Source organism: Apium graveolens, chromosome 2 (assembly GCF_009905375.1).
Source record: "Apium graveolens cultivar Ventura chromosome 2, ASM990537v1, whole genome shotgun sequence".
Classification (NCBI taxonomy): Eukaryota; Viridiplantae; Streptophyta; class Magnoliopsida; order Apiales; family Apiaceae; genus Apium; species Apium graveolens.
In genome coordinates this window covers 257,372,651-257,392,648 of record NC_133648.1, presented here as the reverse complement: position 1 = coordinate 257,392,648, position 19,998 = coordinate 257,372,651, and the positions used below count along the sequence as shown (strand labels likewise).

Genomic DNA, 19,998 nt, shown 5'->3' with positions numbered 1-19,998 from the left:
TTTGAGATGTTTTGATGTTTGAGCTAGTTAATTTTAAAGGTTGAGCTAGTTGTGTTTGGATTTTTAGGGTTTTGTGTGATTCTGAGTCATCATGTCTCCTCTTACTTCTTCTGTCACTTATTCTTTTCTTCTTATCATTTTTTTTCATCATCCTTCTTCTTTTCTCCACCCTTGCTTCCAGATGGCTTGGTGGATTGACTTGGATTTGAGCCAGAATGATTTTGATCATCTTTCTTCTGCTCATCATCATCCAAATTATCCTTGTTGATTTGAGTTTTAGGCAAGTTGGCTACAGCATCACTCAGGTATCTCCCCAACAACTTTAGCATCTATACATCCTCAAAAGTCCTATTCTTCTTTACCTTTAAGGCAGTTTCTGGAGTCATAATTAGCTTATTGTTGTCCATGACACACTGTTTAGGGATTTGGAAGTGTTTGAAGTGCTTGGTGGTAGGACATATGTATGTTATTCCCTTGCTTGGCTGAAGGTATGCTTCTGGAAAAACAACCGTTTGAGCATTTTTCAATTCAGCTAGCAGTTGGATGTCTTTATGGATCACAACTCTGGCTTTATTTATCAGAATATCCAATTCAGATGCCCTCCTTGAGATAAGATAATTGAGGGACACCTGCATACACCTATCTACCCCAGAGTCATATATATTGATCACTATCCTCTGCTCCTGAAAGTTGTCTTTAGTTACCAAAATCACCCTTAATGAGTTTATTGTCCTGTCCAAGGCCTTTTTGTAGGTGAAGTGATTATTGTTGAGAGAAGCCCTTAGAGCCTTGAGCAATTCATCAAATTCCCTGCTCAGACTTGGTCCTTCAGCAGCCCTAATGAACCTCTCCATACCAATATCTACTTCTTGACTTAAGTTATGTTCAACACCTTGGACATGTTGAGTAGATGATCTTGATTTTACTAGCCTTGTCTCTAACTCTCCCTTAGTCTTGTTGTCAGGCATGAGAAGGGGAGTAGGAATTTCAGGCCTAATCTGTTTTGGGAGTGATGGAAGAGGGATGTTGAGCTTTCCCATGATGGCTCCCAAGGCAACAGAGTTTTCCATTTATAGGTGCTTATGAGAGTCCACCAGGGTCTTTATATTTGTCTGTTGGCTTTTCACTAGAGAAGTCAAAGCTTGAACTTGAGTGTTGAGAAAAGCATTGGAGTTTTCCAAAGAAGCTACTTGAGTTTTCAGTTCTTGAATATCTTGAGAAGAAGAGCTTGTAGTAGAGATTGCATTAGATTGACCAAAAGTAGCTTGCATAAATTTCTGAATTTCATCCATGACCAAAGGTGAAGGAGTGTATCTTGCAGTGTGCATTTGATCCAACTTCAACCTTGTGTCATTGGTTTTACTAATATGATCTTGAACAACTTTGTGAAAGGCTACAAATGATTCCTTGAGTTGATTTACAGTTTTATCAATCCCACTGAGATCATACCTAGACATTTATTCTGAGAAGATCTTAAATTGGTTTTTTATCTCAGTTTGTGAAGGGATGATTTGGTCCATCTTTTCTCTGACCATCTTCATTACTTTGTCTTGATGTCCATTCAATGTTATTTGTAGAGCTTTTCCAAAGTTGTGGAAAGCCTTGATTTGAGCCTTGTAGACCTCATTGATGGCATCATATACCTCTTGTGGAGTGAGGGATCTGGAATTGGTTCCAAAAATTGTAACGTACTCCTCCCTGAATTTTACCAACACAACATCCATCTCAATTGTGAACTCCTTGTCTAACCAAACATCACAGTTAGCATCCTAACCAGCTTCATCAATAATCTTTGCTTGATTATCTTCCACATCAGCCTTGTAGGAGAGCAAGATAGCTTGGTAGTCTTGATTGAACATATTGGATGTGAGTAGCTGTTGTGAGATTTGAGCCAGGCCTCTAAGTTGATCAACTCTAATATCTTCAATAGTAGTTGGTTGATTTTTAGTGTCTTGGAGCCATTGAGAGATGAGGTGTGATGGAGAGGTAGAGGGTTGTCAATCAGAACCACCTGTGTCTGAAGTCACAATTTTACTCACAGATTGCTCTGTCATTTTGACAAGTTGTTATTCCTCACATAAAGTGGGAACCTCCAATTGAATTGGAGGGGATTTGACTGGGTTACTATCATGTGTACCAGTCTCAAACCCTTGTGCTTCTTATAAAGCACTATCACTTGAATGTGATAAACTTGCCTCCCCCTTAGCAGGATCATTGGCAATTATACTCCTAGCATCAACTGCCAAAACAAATTCCGCTAGGGTTTTGTTCCTACATGAGGAACCTCCAATTAAATTGGAGAGGATTTAGATAGCCCCCCTCAGGAGTACTACCCTCAAACCTTACAGTCTGTGAAGACTGATTTGCACATGAAGGTGCATTTAGTATCTCTATGGGGTCTTTAGTAAAAACTGATGAATCCCCCATGGTTTTGATGGTGTCATCAAGGTCTACCCCAGCTAGTAGCCTCTCATCATCTAATTGAAGTGTCTGGGTGGTAAGCAAGGTTTCTTGAACCAAGTCACTTGATTGAGCTTGCACTTGAGAATTTGATTCAAGTGTTGTTGGTAGAGAAAAAAATTGAGATATGAGAGATTGTTGCTCAGATGTGAGTGTTGGCAGCTCCCCCTGAATGGATGAGGGAGCTTCAAAAGATGTGCCCTCATTGTATGTGTCATCCTTATTCCTCCTACTATACACTTGAATTTCTTCTAGTGCAGGCTGTGCAGACTCTGTACAAGGTGCATTAGGGTGAATGCTCTTTTCAATAGACATACCATTTTGAGAGGATGCATCTAGAGTTTGTTTAATCCCTATTTTTATAATTGTATCCTGTTGGGAGGATACAGAGGTGGCTTGAGTGGTCAGCTCAGATTTCTTACCCTTTTTTGATCTCTTGATTAAGGGTGACTCAGCTTCAGTTTGATCCTCACCAGTCTCAGTTATAACTGTTAAGGTTACCTCATTTCTCTTCCTTTTACTCACCTCGTCCTTTTGAGAAGATGAGGTGTTTGTTTCCTAGCTACTAAGGGTTTTAAATAAATGGTTTCATCTTGGGAAGATCCCTATGGGTGTTCCTGTGTTTGTACTTCCACAGGTTTAGGAATCATAGCTGTGCTAGATTGTACATTTGATCTCATGTCAGGCATTGGGTAAGGGTAAGTCCTAAACCTCTCCAACATGAATGGGGTGATTTTCAGACTTACATTTACCTTATTCTTTGTAGTAAGTGAACCAAATATAATTCTGGACACTTGCTTATAATTGCCTATTTTAGTGCTATCTATACCATTCAACAAATGTATGTCTGCTACTTTATGATTTAAAGTGGACATAATAAATCTAGGAAATAAAATTTCTTTACCTCTAGCAGACAGGGGCATGGTCAGCCTGGTTGCAAGTTCTTCCAAGATCAATAAACCAACATTCAAGTGTTTGTTGTGTGCTATTGAATATACCAGCTTCTGCACAACACTTGAAATGTTGTCATACCCTGTCTTCCTGCATGTGAAGGCCCTCACCACAGAATCAAAGACAAAGGACCACTTCTTTCTTAAATTGGTCTTGTTCAAACTTGACAAGTTGATTCTTCCACCATAATGGATGAAGTCCAGAAACTTAGTCAGTTCATCAGGAGTTGGCACCTCCACCAGATTTGCAGTTGGCAGACCCAAAGCTCTATTCACATCTTATTCATTGAACTCTATTTGTTGGCCTCCAATTGTGCATGTAACCATCATAGAGAGAGATTTATCATTCATATCGTTCCTTACTACTGCTGTTGCCCAAAATTCATGAAGAACATCCAGATACAGAACATGGTTAGCAGTCAAAGTTCCTGCAAGGTAAGATTCAGACAAAAGTTTCACAAACCCCTTGAAACTGTCAGGGGCTTGGTTAGCATCAGTAAAAGTGAGGTAATTTGTTCCTTTCTCTGGAATAGTATCTCTTGTAACATTGAGTGTCATTGTTGATTGATGAGAGTGAATGGGTGAGAAAGATTTTTGAGAAAGGAGTGAAAATGAGAGATAAATCATTTTTTGCTTGAAAGGCTGGGTCACTTAAGATCTTGAAAGTTGTAAGTATGTATATGTATCGAGATGTCTGGGTATTTATTGTAAAAAAAATGACTTGTCGAGAACTCAAAATAGACGTTTGGAATTAGTCTATCGAGAAGTCATTTTAAGAAAGAAATTACATATCGAGAAGTCATTTTCAATTACTCTTATAGAGAACTAAAAATTGACTTATCGAGATGTCAAATAAATACCCAATTTGTCCAAAAATGAACTGAATTAATCCCAACTTTTATTTGAATAAATTCAAAATAACATTAGAATAAATTTTCCAAAAGTATTTTACCAAAATAATTTATTAAATTAAATTATTTCAGTTTTGATTTATTGATAAGTCTAAAAATTGTACTTGTAGAGAACTTTGTGAATTAACACTACTACAGAACTCTACAAGGACTTATCGATAAGTCATAATAAAGCTTATCGAGAAGTCACTCGAGAAGTCAGTGAATTGACTTATCGAGAACTCACTCGAGAAGTCTTAAAATGACTTGTCGATGAATCATTTAGACTTATAGAGAATTCAGTTCTCTATATACTTTTGATAAATTTTAAGTCTGCCTTGTGTTAATTTTACATATTAATGATGTAGATTAACAGCTAAGAAGTTTACTTAGAATTTTGAAAAATTCCAAGTTAAAATTTTTGTTTTGAAAAATAAATATGCAGAGATTTTTGAAATATTTATTCATATTTCAGTTAATTTCCAATTAAATCAAATTAATTTTGATTTACTAGAAATTAATCTGCTGCAAAACATTAGCTAAGTTCTTGCCTTAAGATGAAGAATTAAGCATTCCAAATTCACCTACAAGTCTAGTGAAAGTTGCTTCATCCAAAGGTTTAGTAAAAATACCAGCTAATTCTTTTTCTGTTGGAATAAAAATGGGCTCAATGGTACCATTTGTAGCATGTTCTCTAATAAAATGATACCTTACATCAATGTGCTTTGTTCTAGAATGATTAACTGGATTAGCCATTATAGATATAGCACTAGCATTGTCACACATAATAGGAATTTTGTATAACACTAAGCCATAATCCATTAGCTGATTTATAATCCAAAGCACTTGAGCACAACAACTTCCTACAACTATGTATTCAGCCTCTTCTGTTGAAGTTGATACAGATTGTTGTTTATTGCTATACCAGGATACAAGTCTTTGACCAAGAAATTGACAGCTTCCACTAGTACTCTTTCTGTTAACCCTACATCCAGCAAAATCTGCATCTGTGTAGCCAACAGCTTCAGAACCAGTTCCCTTAGGATACCACAATCCCAAGTTTGGAGTCCTCTTCAAATATCTGAAAATCCTCTTTGCAGCCATCAAATGTGATTCTTTTGGATTGGCTTGAAATCTTGCACATAGATATGTTGTAAACATGATGTCTGGTCTACTTGCAGTTAAGTAAAGCAATGATCCAATCATTTCTCTATAGCTTGATATATCTACACTCTTGCCTTTTCTATCTTCATCCAACTTTGTTGCTGTAGACATAGGAGTAGAAGCAGGTGAACAATCAATCATACCAAACTTTTTCAATAAGTCTTTGACATACTTAGTTTGGCTGAAGAAGATTCCATCACTTCTTTGACTGACTTTTAGTCCAAGGAAGTAACTTAATTCCCCTATCATACTCATTTCATATTCACTCTGCATAAGCTTAGAAAATCTTTGGCAAAGCTTTTCATTAGTAGAACCAAATATGATTATATCCACATAGATCTGAACTAGGATCATATCTTCACCATGTTTCTTGTAGAATAGAATCTTGTCTATAGTACCTCTAGTAAAACCATGTTTCAGTAGGAATTCTGACAATGTATCATATCAAGCTCTAGGTGCCTGCTTTAGTCCATATAGAGCCTTGAGTAATTTGTACACAAAATTTGGAAATTTTGGATCTTCAAAGACAGGTTGTTGTTGCACATAAACTTCTTCTTCTAACTCACCATTTAGGAAGGCACTCTTGACATCCATATGATACACTTTAAAATTTGAATGTGCAGCAAATTATAGAAAAATCCTTATTGTTTCAAGTCTTGAAACTGGAGCAAAAGTTTTATCATAATCAATTCCTTCTTCTTGTGAGTAGCCTTTTGCAACCAACCTTGCCTTATTTCTGGTAACTATACCATTTTCATCCATCTTATTCGTGAACACCCATTTTGTTCCAATAATGCTTTTATTCTTTGGTGCAGGAACTAACTCCCAAACTTTGTTCCTTTCAAACTGATTAAGCTCCTCTTGCATTGCAGATATCCAATCAGGATCCATTAGAGCTTTTTCAGCTTCCTTGGGTTCTATTTGAGACAGAAAGCATGCATGTAGGCAATCATTAGCATTTGCACTTCTAGTCCTCACACCAGCAGTAGGATTACCAATAATTGCTTCTCTAGTGTGACTTCTATCCCACTTCCTTGTATGAGTTTGTTGACTTATGCCTTCATCATTTTCTTCATTATTGGCATGACTGCTAGATCCTTCTTCTCTTTCTCCCCCTGATTTTGTGCTATCAAATTCAGGTGTTTGAGATGAGCTTCCATTCCCATGATTTTCGTGTTCAGTAATCTCTTCATTTATCATTTGTTGTGCATCAAATTCCTCTTCTCTATCAGAGTCACTATCAATGTTGAGGTTTTAAAATGCAAGGGCTTTAGCTTCATTTTCATCAAGGCATTCCAAGCCTGGACACTTGTTATCATCAAAAGTCACATCTGTGCTTTCCATAATCTTCTTTTGATCTATCACATAAACCTTGTAGGAAGTTCTCTCCAATGAATATCCCAGAAAAATTGCTTCAAAAACTTTTGAGTCAAATTTTCCCACATATTCAGAGTTGTCTTTTAAAATGTAACACTTGCTTCCAAACACATGAAGATGCTTTATAGTAGGCTTTCTCTTAGACATGATTGAGTATGGTGATTTTTCATATGCCTTGTTAATGAGATATCTGTTCCGAGTGTAACATGCAGTATTAACAGCCTCTTTCCAGAAACTTGATGGCAACTTGGCATCTTGCAGCATTGTTCTGGTAGCTTCAACTAATATTTTGTTCTTCCATTCAACTATTCCATTTTTTTGAGGTGTTCTAGATGCTGAGAATTCTTGAACAATACCTTTGATTTTGCAGAATTCATTCAATATTGCATTTCTGAATTTTATTCCATTGTCACTTCTCAATCTTTTTACATAATTGTGATCTTCAGCCTATTTTTCTATCTTCTTGATGTGCTCAATTATAATGTGCGGAGTCTCATCTTTAGAGTGCATGAACTCTACCCAAGTGTATCTTGAGAAATCATCCACCATCACAAGTGTATATTTATTTCTTGAAATAGATAAGACATTTACTGGTCCAAACAAGTCCATGTGAATAAGTTGCAATGGTGCACTTATAGAATTCATAGTTTTTGACTTGTGACTTGATCTTTTCATTTTTCCTTTCTGACAAGCTTCACAAACTTCAACTTGAGCAAACTCCAGTTTGGGCATGTCTCTTACTAACTCCATTTTGACCAAGGTGTTAATTGCCTTGAAATTTAAGTGAGACAACTTCTTATGCCATAGCTTGCTTTGTTCTTCAGATGCCTCAGTGTAGAAGCAATAAATTCCATCCCTATTTATTGAGTCCAAGTCTGCAACAAACAAGCTTCCTTTCCTTGCTCCTTTCAGAGAAACTTCACGAGTTTTCTTGCTGATAAAAGTGCATTCTTCTTTATTGAATAAGACTTCAAAACCTTTGTCTGCAAATTGGCTAACATTGAGAAGATTCACTTCAAGACCAGCTACCAGTGCTACATCATCAATGACAACATTTTCAGAAACAAACTTGATATATCCCATTGTGAATCCTTTGCTGTTGTCTCCAAAGGTCACCAAAGGGCCAACCAACTCCTCAAACTGTGATAGCAGGGCCTTATCAGCTGTCATATGTCTGGAACACCCATTGTCTATGATCTATATGACCTTCTTCACGTTGCCCTGTACACAATGAGTTTTAAGTGTGTTTAGCAACCCAAGCAGTGTTGGGTACTTTCTTCTTGTTAACTGATTTACCAGAAGTAGAATGAGTTATTTCAAATAAAATAGAATTCAATGACTGTTGTGCATTTTTCCTATCTGCTGCAGACCCAATTTTTTTTCCTTGAGGTCTACTCTTAGTTTGTGACAACTTTTTATCACTTTCAAGTTGCAAGGGGTACAGTCAAACTTGTCACATAATGAGTAGGGATCATTTGCATCTGCTTCATCTGTAAATAATGAAGCAGAATTACTTGAGCATACAGAAAACTGATATACCCTATACTACCCCATATCATCAAAGATCTATACCCTGCTTTATCATTGAACCATTATTCATCAGATACCTGATTCTTCAACAGGATTGAAGCCGTTCTTCATACATCTACTTTGATATACCTCGGTGATACTTATAAAATGTCTTATGCTTAGAGATAAATGTTTTATCAATGTTAATTATGATTCTGTTTTATTGAATTATAATGATTATTATATTGAATCATTTTAGAATTGGATGGTTTAATAAATATGGACCAGATTCGTGGTCAGACCAGATTCGTGGTCATATTAGGCCAATGCGTGCCTTGGATCCAGTATAGAGAGCAGAGTTGTGTGCCTTACTCGGGGTTAATGTGTGACTGATCAATAACCTAACCTTGGTTTTTAAAATGAAAAGTGAATATCCAATTCTAATCATTGCTTATCCAGAAATTGGTTCTTCTGAATCATTTCAATTGATCATTGTTTAACCTCAGATATTGCTATTATGACTTGCTGAGCTAGTTACCTCACTCTTGTAATGTCTGGGAAATTACGTCTGTATATTTATAATAAATTTTGTGTGTTAATGTGTCATTTATGTGGAATTAACTGTCAAACCCTAATTGCTATGTGTTACGTGCATTCTATGTCATCCTGGTATTTTTAAGATATTTTTAAGATATTTTATTTTTCATCTATAGCTTTTATTTCAAAAGTTTTACGACCCGAATCATGATTTTAAAGCAGGTATTTCAAATAAAACAATGGGTCTTATTTTTCATCAAACGGCTTTTACCATCGCATTATTCTAAACATCTAGACATTTTATAAATTTTCTCATTTTGCGAAAAATGACTTTTCCGGGCCCCATTGGGTGTTAAAAACCCCACAAAAATCACATTTTTATTTTTATAAAATTATAGAACTTTCATTTATACCATTTCTTTGTATTTTTGCATTATTTACAATTTTTGGGAAATTTTGGCATATATATTGCATATATAAAATATATGCAAAGACATGTTCACAGGTTTTGGATCAGGCAAACCAAGTTTCTTGAACACGGACAAGGGCATCAGATTGATGCTAGCTCCCAAGTCATACAAACACTTGTCGAAGGACAGATTTCCAATGGTGCAAGGTATCGTGAAGCTTCCTGGATCTTTAAGTTTAGGAGGTAGTTTCTGTTGCAGCACAACACTGCACTCTTCCGTTAGAGCAACAGTTTCCAACTCCTCAAGTTTTAGCTTCCGAGATAGAATACCCTTCATAAACTGTGCATAGCTCGGCATCTGTTCTAGAGCTTCAACAAAAGGTATGTTGATATGCAGCTTCTTGAAAACTTCCAAAAACTTGGCAAATTGCTTGTCGAACTTATGTTTTTTAAGCCTTTTAGGAAATGGCGGAGGTAGGTAGACCTTTTTATCCCCTGTATTACCCTCAGGAGGATTGCTTTCAACAGATTTCTTCTTCGGTTTCTCCTCGGCATCCTTCTGCATAACTTTTTCAGCTGCAATCTCATTTTCTGGATTTGGCAAAGGTGCAGATGCACCTGCATTCTGGACAGAAATTTCAGACTCTTCGTCTTGCTGAAATTGGGGGCTTGCGACCTTTCCGGACCTCATGGTGACGGCGTTCACCTATTCGTTAACTTCCCTCTTGCCTGGATTGGCTTCTGTATCACTAGGAAGCGTTCTTGATGGTCGATTTAATAAGGCGTTAGCAATTTTCCCTATTTGGTTCTTCAGAGTGTTGATAGAAACAGCTTGGCTTTGGCATATAAGAGCCTGGTTTTTGCACATAAGCCGCAACTCCTCCAATTCAGATTTTTCATTCGAAGATACCTGCACCTCCATGAGTTTGTTGTTGAAGTTGGAGTTGTTTTCTTGGTGCATATTGCGGTTTTTCAAAACCAGGAGGGTTGAATTGCTTTGCTGCATACTGCTTGATAAGGTTGTTGCATCGCATTCTGATTTTTGCTCCAGCTGAAATTAGGATGATTCCAGTTGTCAGGATGATAAGTGGCTGGAACTGGTTGCTGTGATCTCTGAACGTTGCTCACAAACTGAGCTGATTCACTAGATATAGCGCATTGCTCCGTCGCATGCGAACCTGTACACAGCTCACAAACAATAGTTATCTAATTAACACCATAGTTAGCCAAAGAATCGATCTTCATAGACAACGCCTTTAGTTGAGCAGTGATAGCCGTAGCTATATCCACTTCCAGAATCCCTGCTACTTGCCCTGTGGGAATCTTTGGGTTGGATACAGATATTCATTAGCAGCCATCAGTTCAATTAGACCATAAGCTTCCTCATAGCTCTTTGCCCATAATGCTCCATCTGATGCTACATCAAGCATGGGTCTAGACTGTGCTCCCAAACTATTGTAAAAACAATTGATGATCATCCAATCAGGCATGCCATGATGAGGACACTTCCTAAGCATCTCCTTGTAGCGCTCCCAAGCTTTGCATAAAGTTTCTCCTGATTGATGCGCAAATTGAGTAAGAGCATTCATGAGTGCAGCTGTCTTCGCCATAGGGAAGAATTTAGTAAGAAACTTCTGAGTAAGATCCTCCCAAGTAGTGATAGAACCAGCCGGTAGAGAGTATAACCAGCCCTTAGCTTTAGCCCTCAAAGAGAATGGGAAAAGTCTCAATTTCACATCATCTTCAGAAACATTATTAAACTTGAAGGTGTCACGGATATCGATGAAATCCCTAATGTGCATATTGGGATCTTCCGTTGGAGAACCCCCAAACTGAACTGAATTCTGCACCATCTGAATCGTGCTAGCTTTGTTTTCAAAAGTATTAGCCGCGATGGCTGGTCTGACAATGCTAGATTGAATGTCATTGATCTTTGGTTGAGAATAATCCATCAACGCTTTCATATTTGCTGATGGTTCTCCCTTCACAATGACTAGAGTACCTGAAACACACGACTAAGTAAACAAGTAAGTAAGAGAGTCTGAGTTAGTGAACTTTAATGACCACTGATGTCAAGCACATAAACTAAAAATTAACACCGAGTCCCAGGCAGCGGCGCCAAAAACTTGTTAGGGAGAAAACACGCGCTAAAATTACACGCAAGTATACACGTTCGCAAGTAGTATAAGATATAAATCATATTTATTCCCACAGAGACTCTTTTTAGTTAACTTAAGATTATGCACCTATGCAACAATGGTATGGCTATCGCTCAATGCTAAGACAATAACAAGTTGAGATATTTATAACTAAGATTAAACTAACATGCAATTAACTAAGAATAAAAGTGATTGAATTAACTATATGAGACAAACATGAGATTCTAACTTCATTAAATACTTCATTCAAAGTCATTGTTCTTAACCTTGGCATGCAATTGTGATGACAACTAATCAGATAACACGAAACTAGTAAATGCCAACTTTCATTGTACGAATACCCTACTATCAGACATCCACAAAAGAGATAACAGCTGAATAGACACCAATTATGTTGAGACCCTATATGTCTATAGAATTTGACAACATAAAGATTTAATGCACAAGTTATCTATCATGATTACATAGGGGAAGTAAGATGGTTAAAATTACCTACGAATCATGCATAAAGATTTAATGCGCAAGTTACCTACGAGACCCTATATGTCTATAGAATTTGACAACATAAAGATTTAATGTGCAAGTTATCTATCGTGATTACATAGGGGAAGTAAGATGGTTAAAATTACCTACGAATCATACATAACAATTATACATGAACCTATGCTAGCATGGAAAGTTCTAAACCTCTATATTCACTTTCGCTTCAATAGAGATTAACATGCTATCTTATATGTTAGCTACGCACATAAGACGAATAAGCACAACCAATACTAGGTTATCAATCAATCACCACACACCAAGATATTGAAATAAATTTACTATAGAAATCCATAAGAAAATCCGTTGGAACCCCACGATAATGATTATTTCATAATCGAACTTATCATCACCATGTGTTCCAATGAAAACATGATAATAAACAATATAAAAGTACCAGGGTTCTAAGACAAATCGAAAATAAGCATCCAAAGTATCAACTATATTGAAGAATACGAAAGTCTTCTTCTCCATAGCCATCTTGTGCTCTCTCGGTCTTCTTCTTTGCACTCCCTGGTCTCCTCGTTGTTAAAAAACATCTTATTTAAGGTATTTAAAGGCTTTAGGATCGAACTGGGCTTCAAAATCTTCGAATTAGAATAAAATCAGGATTCTGGAAATATGACCTAGCGCAGATGCCTTCAAATACCAGCGCGCCCGCCCTGAGTTTCTGCCAAACGGGCGTGGCTGCTCCCAAGACCAGCGCGGCCGCCCCGACCTTCTAGAAAATTTGACTTTTCTTGTTTCTTCAGTATCTTGAGTTTCGTTTGTCAGAATTTGGCGATCCAATAGTCCACGCAAAGCTATCGAGATACTCTTCAACATGAAAATGGCCTAGGCTCCAGATTCTGATCTCCTTTCAGTATACTACCTTGAAAAGCTCGTTTCTTCATCCAACTAATGCCGGAGATGCAAAAACACAAAAACACATCACAAATACCAACAACTTGAGTCCAAAACACCAACTTAAGCTTGTAATGAAGCGTTCCAAGTAGATATAAAATCCACTTATAAATTGATTTAAGATTTAGCACAGATTTCTCAGTAGAATAAAAAAGAAATGGCAAGTGAGCCAACAAATCATCTAAAAGATGATGCTCACTTGCTTGAGATTTTGGATTCTCCATGAGAGTTAAAGATGGAGAATCAGGAATTGATGTGTAAATCATGTCCACATCCAAAGAATTTGTGGGTGAGTTTTGTTTGTTTGGTGCTTCTATTATGAGAGATTTTGGCTGTGACTCCATATTTACAGGAGCCACATCAAACTGACTTTGAGAAGGTGTTATAACTGAGTCTTTGACTGCAGTTTGCACAGTGTGTGCACCCTGTGTATCCCCAAGTGTCTTAGATTTCTTCTTTCCTGTATAAGTTTGGGGTGAGTCTGTGTCCCTAACCCTTTTGGCCTGTACTCTTGGCTGAGAACTTTGTTCAATAGTTATATCCTTTTGAGAGGATACAACTAGTAATGAGCTAGATTCTTTATTAATCACTATAGTTTGTTGGAAAACTGCAGTGTGTCTAGGCTTGGTAATACACACATCTCCCTCCTTATCCTTAGGGTTTCTTTGATTTTCACCCTGTCCCTCACCAGGCTCACTTCCCTTCATACTCCCTTCTTGTTTTTTAATAGATTTTAAAACTAGTTTCTTTTGAGAGAAACTAGAGTGGGTTTTCTTTGACTTGGACTTGGAAATTCTTGATTTTGTGTCTTGGGTAGGCACCTGTTTGGTCACTGTAACAGATGCCATAGCCACATTTGTTGGCAAAGAAATTTGTGATAAAGAAGTAGCAGGGATGGAAGTGTTTACCTCACTTACATGAGGCTGCTCCATAATTGGCATGTAGATAAGAGGAACCTCCTTATGGCGATTAGCCCTGTTAAGATCAGCAATAACTCTTCTCTCTTGGACCCAACAATCTAACTTGTTTGTTGGGTTCACAACTGAGAGATCCTCAAAAACAAAGTTAGCTATCATCATAAAGAATCTAGCATAATAGATGTTCTTAGACCTCTGCTTAATGTCTCCTAATTTACTCCCTAATTTATACATCACAAATGTGCTGAAATTAAAATACTTATCACTAAGAAGCATATAAAGCATGTTAATAAGTGAATAAGTTACAACATCAAAATTGCTAACTTTACCAGAAAACACTTTAATAAAAGAATTACATAGGAAGCTCCATTCTTTCCTAAAGCTTAGTCTCCTAACTTCACCTAACTTGGTGGCAATAAGAGCATAACCCATTAAAATAAGTATGTTACTTACATCAGTGTTTGTGTGTGGAGCAAGAGTGTTATTTTCAGGAAATTTAAAGCATTTTTCAAGTGCATCACAGTTAATACAGTGTTCATTACCTTTGAGAGAGAAGGTAATGGTTTTATCTTTGGAGTTGAACACAACAATAGTCCAAATCTCCTCAACAAATTCATAGTAGATGATTGGAGACTCAAGCATAGCATAACTTAGTTTGTAGCTTCGAATGAAGTCCATCATTTTGTGATAGTCTTCAGATACATGAATCTCCTTATTCACTAGAGCTACGGAGTTGTTCTTTTCATATACATACCCAGTTTGAGACATGATTTTGACTACGGGTGCCATTACTGTGATTGAAAGTGGTTGCAGAGAAAGGGGTTTTTGCTTTGATGATAAAGAGAGATTAGAGATAACTTAAGAAAGATAAAAGTAAAAATAAAAGTGAAATTGGCTTTTATAATTTCTAAAAATAAACGGTTAAAAAGTAAAAGCAAAACAAAGTAACCAATCAAATTAGCCCAAAATAGTCATTTTAAAAATAAAGAAAATTGTCAAAATTCTAATGATTATCCATCGAACTAAACTTACAAGCTGTAAATAAATTCGACGGATAATATCTAGAATTAACAGCTAAGATTGAGTGCAATTTGACGGATAAGGATTAAACGTACCTAGAACAATATTTGATACTTCGACGGATGATAAGTTTCAACAAATATTCATTTTCAATGGATAATGAACATCCGTCGAGATGTAAATTCTGACTTAGCCAAAATTTCATCTTTGACAAGAAATATCAAGTTTTATTCTGGCCGCATTTCAATTTGCTTAGACATCAAAATAGATTAAGAGTAATTAAGCATACCTAACTCACTTACCAGCCTAGTAAAGGTGGATTCATCAAGTGGCTTGGTGAAGATGTCTACAAGTTGCTTCTCACTTGGAACAAAATGAAGTTCAACAATACCATTCATAATATGCTCTCTAATGAAGTGGTACTTGATGTCAATATGCTTGGTCCTTGAATGCTGTACTGGATTTTCAGTAATTGCAATGGCACTTGTGTTATCACGGAAAATAGGAATCTTATTCACCTGTAGACCATAGTCCAACAGTTGATTTTTCATCCATAAAATATGTGCACAACAGCTACCAGCAACAATATATTCAGCCTCAGCTGTAGAAGTAGAGATTGAATTTTGCTTTTTATTGAACTAGGATACTAGCTTATTTCCTAGAATTTGACAGGTTCATGTAGTACTTTTTTTTATCAATTTTACAACTTGCATAATCTACATCTGAATAACCATTTTGATTAAAACCAGAATCTCTAGGATACCAAATGCCAAGTTTAGGTGTTCCTTTGAGATATCTGAAAATTATCTTTGTAGCTACTAAATGAGATTCTCTAGGATCAGCCTGAAATCTAGCACAAAGACAATTAGCAAACATTATATCTGGCCTATTGGCTGTTAAATATAAAAGTGAGCCAATCATACCTCTATAGCTTGAGATATCCACAAACTTTTCAGTAGTGTTTACCTCAAGTTTAGTTACAGTGGCCATGGGAGTTTTTGCAGATGTGCAATCTATTAAGTTAAACTTCTTTAAAAGATCATAAATATATTTGGTTTGACTAATGAATATTCCATCACAAACTTTCTTAACTTGTAAACCAAGAAAATAAGTTAGTTCTCCCTTCATGCTCATTTCATATTTACTTTGCATCAATTTGGCAAACTTGTTGCAAAGTTTCTCATCTATAGAGCCAAATATAATATCATCTACATAAATTTGAACAGATTTACTAGAGCCATTAACATTTCTATAGAATAAAGTTTTATCAAAAGTACTCTTTTGAAATGATTTTCTAAGCGAAACTTTGACAAAGTGTCATACCAAGCTCTAGGTGTTTGCTTCAATCCATAAAGCGCTTTCAAAAGATAGTAGACATAATCTGGAAAATTGGGGTCTTCAAAACCAGAAGGCTAACTGACATAAACTTCCTCCTCCAAATCTCCATTCAGAAATGCACTTTTAACATCCATTTGATAGACTTTGAAATTGGCATGGGCTGCATAAGCTAGAAAAATTCTGATGGCTTCAAGTCTTGCAACAGGAGTAAAGGTCTCATCAAAACTATTCCTTCTTGTTGACAGTAGCCCTTAGCAACCAATCTAGATTTTTTCCTGACTACTATGCCATTTTCATCCATCTTGTTTCTAAATACCCACTTGGTGTCAATGGAATTCTTTCATTTAGGCTTGGGTACCCGTTTCCAAACTTTATTCCTTTCAAATTGGTTTAGCTCCTCCTGCATAGCTAAAACCCAATCAGGATCCAATAGAGCTTCTTCTACCTTTTTATGTTCTTCCTGAGATAGAAAGCTTCTGTATAGACATTCTTCTTGAGTTGTTTTCCTAGTTTGCACTCTTGAAGATGCATAACCAATGATTAATTCAAATGGGTGATCTCTAGTCCATTTTCTCTATTGTCGTAGATTAGCTCTAGATGAAGAGTCCTCATAGTTGTCTTGATGAGTGACTGAGTTTTAATTAGAAGAAACTCCCCTTGAGTTGGTGGATCTTTGACTTGAAGTTGGGGTTCTTTCTGATTGTGATCTATATTGGATTTCAACTCCTATTAATGGCTCAACGGATGTTGATCTTTTCCTCTTGATGGATGATGCAGATTATCTTTCAACGGATGATGCACTTTGTCTTTCGATGGATATTGAATTATGAACTTCATTTGTTGTATATTTGTCTACATTATCTTTAGATATTGTTTCTTGGTCACTTTCATCATCACTATCATCACAAATCATCTCAACATTGTCAAATTTGAGGCTTTCATGGAATTTTTCATCTTGTAGTCCTTCAATCTTTTTATCATCAAACACAACATGTACAGATTCCATAACAATATTGGTTCTAAGATTATAGACTCTGTATGCTTTTCCAACTGCATATCCAACAAAAATGCCTTCATCTGCTTTGGCATCAAACTTTCCATTCTGATCAGTTTGATTCCTCAAAGTATAGCATTTGCAGCCAAAGACATGAAGAAATTTTAATGTTGGCTTCCTGTTCTTGAACAATTGGTAGGATGTCATACATTTTGCTTGATTAACCAAAGAAATATTTTGAGTGAAGCATGCAGTATTTACATCTTCTACCCAAAAGTATGTTGGTAACTTTGATTCTTTTAGCACTGTTCTTGCAGCTTCAATAAGAGATCTGTTCTTTCTTTCCACCACTCCATTTTGTTGTGGGGTTCTTGCTGCTGAGAATTCATGCATGATCCCATTTTCTTCACAAAACACTCTCATCATATAATTCTTGAACTCAGTTTCGTCACTCCTAATTCTTCTTACTTTGAAATCAGGATGATTATTGACTTGCCTTATGTGATTAATGATGATTTCACTAGCTTTATCTTTGGATTTGAGAAAATATTTCCAAGAGAACTTTGAGAAATCATCCACAATTACTAGACAGTATCATTTCTTTGAGATGGACAACACATTGACTGGTCCAAATAAATCCATGTGCAGTAGTTGTAAAGGTTCTTCAATTGTTGAATCAAGCTTCTTTTTGAATGATGCCTTGATTTGCTTTCCTTTCTGACAGGCATCACACAATCCATCCTTTGAGAATTCCACTTGAGGAATACCTCTTACCAAATCTTTCCTGACTAGTTCATTCATAGTCTTGAAGTTAAGATGGGACAACTTCTTGTGCCATAGCCAACTTTCATCTTGACTTTCCTTGCTAAAGAGATAAGTGACAGATTCTGAATTTGATGAGTCGAAGTCAGCTAGATACACATGTTATTTTCTCACTCCAGTGAGAACCATTTTGTTACTTTTCTTGTTGGTCACAACGCAGACTTCAGAATTGAATGTTACTAAGTTGCCCTTGTCACAAAGTTGGCTGATACTCAACAGATTATGCTTGAGTCCATCCACTAGGGAAACTTCCTCAATGATGACATTGTCCTTTGAAATCAAGCCATACCCCACAGTATAACCCTTGTTATCATCTCCAAAAGTGATACTTGGGCTAACTCTTTCCTTGAACTCAGTGAGCAGGGTAGAATCTCCAGTCATGTTCCTTGAGCACCCACTATCCAAATACCAAATGTTCATTCTATTTCCCTGCACACAATAAAATCAAATCAAGTTGATTTTGGTACCCAAGTTTCCTTGGGTCCTGTTTTGTTAGCCTTTTTCTTAGGTTTCTTAGGCTTATCCTCATTTGACTTAGGTATTTGTAATTCATCCTTAGTCATTTCAGTAGAACCCTTAAAACTATTCATCATTGCAAAATTATCATGCACATGTCGGTTAACATGGTAAGGCATATTCTATGCAAACTTGTGATTCCAGTAAGGCATGCTAAATGGCATTTGTGGCATACTAAATGCAGCATAGTAAGGATTTTATGTAAATGGCATATTAGAAAACTGTGCATTCAAATTATGTGCAGGCATAACATTCACAAGCATTGTAGGCATGTTAGGAAATGAAAAAGGTGCAGACATTGGTGCAGGCATATCAAGTTTGTAATTAACAGATAAATAATTAACACTATCACATTTCACACAAATTTTTCTAGGTGCATATTTAACAGGTGTGTATTTGTTATGTTTGTTAACTCCTACTTTCCCATTCCTATTATTTTTCCTTTTTGATTCTGCTTTATTTTTTATTTTCTCCAATATGTCATTCAATTGCTTGATTGACAGATGCCCTATATTGACTATCTTGTTCTTTTTCACTTGACTTGTTTCTCCTGGAATGAAGTTCTTGGAAATTGATCCATATTTCTCATTTAACTTAGCTAGCTGGGATTTGCTAACTGGCTTTCTTTCACTCAACGAATGTAGTTCCTTGTCTTTCGACGGATAATTCTTTTGATCATTCGACGGATAACATTCATCATCCATCGAATCCACATCTGTTGAAAGTCCTTCTTCCAAGTTGAGATTCTGTTTCTCCTTGCTCTTTTTCCAGGGTTCATCACAGAATGATTCTATACCTTGAACTTTAGTAATTTGAGCATGAACATCTCTAGATGATTTCCATGCCTTAATTACTTCATGTTCTCGTTCAAGTTGCTTTCTTAAAATCTCCTCTTTCTTTAAGGATTCAGTTAGTTCATCTTTGGCAATCTTGCACTCCATCTTCAGTTTTTCAAACTCAACAAACTGAGTTTCTAACACATTGTTTCTTTCACTTAAAAAAATTGTTCTCTTTAAATTCAGTGTTTTCTTTAGTGAGAAATTTGAGTGTAACACGCAGATGATATAATTCAGTAGACATGTCATTTATAGAATCATTATACTCAACTTTAGATAAATGTACTAGATTAGTGGTGATTACCTAATTACTTGATGAACTAACTTATATTTCATCTGATTTGGCCATAAGTTCTAGATTGACATAGCTTGTATCTTCATCCTCTTCTAATCCATCAGCAACCCAGTCATTTTCCTGAGTTAGAAAATCCCTTTCCTTTTGTTTGAGCAATTCAAAGTATTTCTTTTTATAATCCACAGGCTTAAACTTCTTTCTATTAGAATCAGGCTTTCTGCATTCATTTGCAAAATGACCACTCATGCCACACTTGAAACATTTAAATTTTGACTTGTCAACCATGTTTCTGTTTGGTTGGGATGCTCAAAAATTCTTCTTAAATTTGAGATTGGAAAACCTCCTGGATAGAAAAGCCAGAT

The 19,998-nt window shown here is 36.2% G+C and overlaps 1 non-coding gene across 1 annotated transcript; it reads left to right on the top strand.

The window, feature by feature from the left end:
- Nucleotides 1-10,784: 10,784 nt before the first annotated feature.
- On the top strand, nucleotides 10,785-10,891 carry LOC141710124 (small nucleolar RNA R71). The gene has a single exon (XR_012570661.1). It is a non-coding gene; the product is annotated as a small nucleolar RNA R71 (small nucleolar RNA).
- The last annotated feature ends 9,107 nt before the right edge of the window (nucleotides 10,892-19,998 follow it).